The sequence below is a fragment of the Octodon degus genome, unplaced genomic scaffold (genome assembly GCF_000260255.1).
Source record: "Octodon degus isolate 3935 unplaced genomic scaffold, OctDeg1.0 scaffold00052, whole genome shotgun sequence".
Classification (NCBI taxonomy): domain Eukaryota; kingdom Metazoa; phylum Chordata; class Mammalia; order Rodentia; family Octodontidae; genus Octodon; species Octodon degus.
Window position 1 is genome coordinate 8,463,632 of NW_004524628.1, and position 4,189 is coordinate 8,467,820.

Sequence of the window (4,189 nt, forward strand, 5' to 3'; positions counted from 1 at the left end):
CGCGGCCTCCTGCTGCTTCTTGCGCTGCTGCCGGGCGCCGCGGCCGAGACCCCGCCGGATGCGCCCGGACCCGGGGCCACTAGCGCCGACCCACCCAGCCCCGCCAGCGTGGTGGCGCCGGGGACCACGCCGCTCGAGGAGAGCCGGCTGCCGGTGTTCACGCTGGACTACCCGCACGTGCAGATTCCCTTCGAGATTACGCTGTGGATACTACTGGCCTCGCTGGCCAAGATCGGTGAGCGGCCGGAGCTCAGAGGGCGCAGGCGGCGTCTCCGCGGGTGCAGGAGAGTCGAGGAGGGGGCTTGGCGCTGGGTTTGCCCGCCGCCACCCGCGATCCGCTGCGCCCGGCGAGTTTGACAGCGCTCGCGAGCGCCGCCGGGCCTGTTTGCCTCGGAGGAAGTGGGCGGGCTGCGGGGGTCGGTGTAGCCCATGGGCACAGGCTGCCCGGGTCGCGGCCCTGGATGCGGGCACGGAGGGCGCTGGCAGCCAGCGGCACCGACCGGAGCCTGGCTGAGGAGCGAGAGGAGGGCCCGGGAGTCCGCAGGTGCTGCGACTGTCATTCTCTCTGGGACCGTCCGTAGCTGCAGGCTGACTCACCAGAGAAGGGCCACTCGTATTAACTAGACCCCATCGGCCGGGTTCGCTCCCTCTGGACTCTCCGTGGGAAAGCAAGGCACTCAGGGTGTCTTTTCTGTCCTCGTACCCTCCCACTCTGGATCTCTGCTTTTCTGTTTTGATCAGGGTATTTTATTTTTAACCTTATATTTTAAGGACTTTAATTAAAGAAGTCTTATGCTGTGATAGTGATCACAAATGGTCGTTAGATTGAAAGAGTGCGCGCTCCCGAGCTTCTGCTTTGGTCTTGCAGGTGAAGCAGGCTCTTGACTATGGGGGACCTAACTTAGAGCAGGAAGGGACAGGCCGCTGGGGACATGTTCAGTGGGCCAACGCCACAGGGCGCTGTCGGGAGGCACAAGGTTTTGAAGGCTGCCTATTGGCGGCGAAGGGAGCCCCTCTGCAGAGAGGCCACCACAGACACAGCTGGAACAGGTGTGGAAGCCAGCCCAGGGGTGGTTGTGAGTGGTAGGAGGTGCGCCCCATCACACCTGTGGTGTCAGCGCAAAATAATGAGATTCTATCCGTGACCACAGGGGCTGCATCCTTATCTGAAGGTCTCACAGGCTGCAGTTGCCTGGCTTTGGCACCTCTTCGCTGGCTGAGCCATGGCCAGAGGGGCCCGCTCATGCCCATCCACCAGCTGGGTTGATAAACTCCCAACCGCTAATAATAAGCTCAGTGGCTGCCTCTCTCCTGGTGCTCACACCCTCCCGGCCTTGTGTAGTGCACAAGGTCCATGCCAGCTCCAGCTGTGTCCCTCTCCCTCTCGCAAGCCTGTAGCTGTGGGGACAGCTGTCCCCTTCACTGCTGTGGCCAGTACGGCCTTGTCTATTCCTGTACTTTCCTCTGTTGTCTGCTCCTGATTATTTTAATCGGATTAATTACACTAATGACAGCCACTAGTGGGCACTTAGGTGCATTATCTGTAATTGTCACAGCCTCCATCCTGGTTGGCACCGGGAGCCTGTTTGGTGGAGGAGAGCGCTTCTGTGCCAGTCTCCTGTCTCCATCTCAGCACTTTCCCAGCGTCCTTTGCCTGTGAGGCCCCTGTCGCAGTTGCCATGTCTGGGGTGTCCCATTTCTCTCATTCAACCTCATCTCTCTTCTTGTGTGGCATTGTGAAGAGGCATCGGTACCTGTGTGCACCCAGGCTCCAGGTGTTTAGCGGCCTGTGGCCAGGTGCTTGTCCTGGCGCGGAGATGCTGCCGGTTCACTTCCTCACTAGTGGGCCCGTTCCTGTCCTCCGAGCCCTGACGGTGGCATCACTGCACACGGCACCTGCCTCCTGTGCTCCCTCCCTCCCTCCCTGCCTCCCTCAGTTCTATGCTTTTTGGCTGCTGTGTTGTCCTTCCCTCTGGTATCTGTGCAGTGTAGAGAGGTAATAGTACAGATGTGCGTCCACCAGCTCAGGGGGGCTCCAGAGCAAGGAGCAGCGTGGGGAGGGGCAGGGACACTTCCTGGGAACAAAGTGTAATCTTAAGTCCAGAGAATTGGCGCTTGGGGTCTCTGGCATGTTTTTTTCTTCTCTTCTCCCATCCCTCTCCTGCCTCTTCAGTTGTATTCCTGAAGAAGCCTGCAAATGCACAGGAGTCCTCAGGCCTCCTGGGGCCTCCCAGGGCCTCCTGGGGCCCTGAGCTGTCTGCTTGGTTTGAGCATGACTGTCCCGTGCTGTGGGGCACTTTCACAGCTCACCAAACAGAAGTGCAGCCGTTCAAGTTCTGCTTTAGCTTTTGCATCAGTAAAGCTTTTATTTGCAAGTAATCTGCTTGTGTTAGGTCACTCATAGCTGAGGAGGAGGAGGAGGAGGAGGAGGAGGAGGAGGAGGAGGAGGAGCTCAGCGTGCAGGGGCGTATGAGGCTACAAGGCACAGCGCAGATGCCAGCCCTCATTGAGCGCAGTGGCTTCTATTTAGGGCCCTTTTGTGCTCTGTACCCGCTGTTCCTGAATTTACCTGCTCCAGAGGACACAGAGGGACATTAAAGAAGGATAAATAGGTGGCCCACAGTGATGTGCCTGCTGACAGGAGTAGAGGGTTTAAATATTGCCTGATAGGCATTTGGTAATAGTTTTCCAGATTTCCACACATTATAATCATAGAAATATTATAGTTATAAGTGAGGAAACATCTCTGGAAATTGAATATTCAGCTTTGTATGTACAGTATTAATTTACCTGGTTATCAGGGAAATCAACTTTCTCATTATTGAACTGGGGAGAAAAAAGTAGATCAGTACTTAGAAAATTTCCTAAAAGCGTGCTGCTGATGGCAGAGAGGTTGATGCATGTGTGAAGTTGTTTAAATAAGTAGCCAACAAGGAGCACAGTAAGTGGAGGGCACCTTGGGAAGGCTTTAATCATACTGGCAAGAAACACTTCCTCGTCTGCTTGTTTCTGAGGTCCTCAGACACGGGAGCTTTTATTATTCTTTCACTTTGACTATTTATATTTTGAGCAACCACTGACTTTCTTTTTGTAGTTATAAATACACACTTTGCTTGGTAAATCCTGTAGGCAGGGACAGAGTTCCACAGCCTGGACTGATGGGTAGCCAAGAATTAAGAAGAGAAGATGTCCTGGTGTTTTTGCAGATGGCCCACTCATGTCTTTGCCCAGGGACTGGGTCTGTGGGGCTCATGATAACCTGAAGGAATGCTGCGGTGCACCCCACCTCTGCTCAGGGCCCTCAGCCCGCTGCCCTGTGAAGGAGCAGGTCTCCCCAGACCTCTCCCCGCACCTTTGCGTCTCGAGGGTCTCAGCTGCTTGCCACCCTTCCTAGCTGTCCCTGGCCTTCCTGTCATTTGCATTTCCTTTACCCCTAATAACTTGTATTCTTCCTATTCAAGGGAAAAGCACAACCAAATTGATCTGTGAAGAATCCCAGGCCCCTCTCCATTCCAAGCTGTCTGGATTTGAAATGCAAAGCTCAAGAGTTTCACATCTGCCTGCATTAGAGAGCCTGTGAGCTCTGCACATCCGCGTGCGGGCTCCGTGTGCTTCTTGGCCAGCCATGGCTGGCTCTCCTGGCGCTCCTGGCCTCCAGTGTGACTTCAGCCGCATCTCCCTGTGTGCTCACTGCCAGCACATGTGCGCCTGCTGATGTGCGTGACTTCAGAGGGACCTGCCTCCCTTCTTGCCCAGCCCCCCCCCCTCCTCCCTTTGGGCTGCACATAGGCCTTCTGGGTCCTGGCTGGAGGGTGACTTCAGCTCTCTCATTACTCTCTAAAGAGCAACTCAGGTACCTGCAGAATTTGCCACTGTGCTGTGCCACTGAGCACTTTTGTTCCTTATAAAATAATACAGATCACTTTTCAACAATGGTGAGTGTCACATTGATGAGCTCTAACAAAGACAACTGTATTTATTATGAATGGGATGCTTGATTCTCACTGAGTTTTTCACATAGTTTGAAACCTCAACAAATATATAGATAACTTTTTATATAAAATTGTTCTTTAGCTGAGTAGAGTGGTGAACACCTATAATTCTAGCACTGGGAGGCTGAGGCAGGAGGTTGGCAAGTTCAAACTCAGCCTGGGCAATCTTGAAACTTAGTGAGACACCGGCTCTGTTT

The 4,189-nt window shown here is 54.3% G+C and overlaps 1 protein-coding gene across 1 annotated transcript in view; it reads left to right on the top strand.

Annotated features, from left to right (window-relative positions):
• Nucleotides 1-6: 6 nt before the first annotated feature.
• Slc9a2 (solute carrier family 9 member A2) overlaps nucleotides 7-4,189 on the top strand; it is a 90,001-nt gene continuing 85,818 nt past the window's right edge. The window contains exon 1 of the mRNA XM_023717351.1: nucleotides 7-235. The gene's annotated coding sequence lies outside the window, so the exon portion shown is untranslated. The remainder of the gene's footprint in view (nucleotides 236-4,189) is intronic.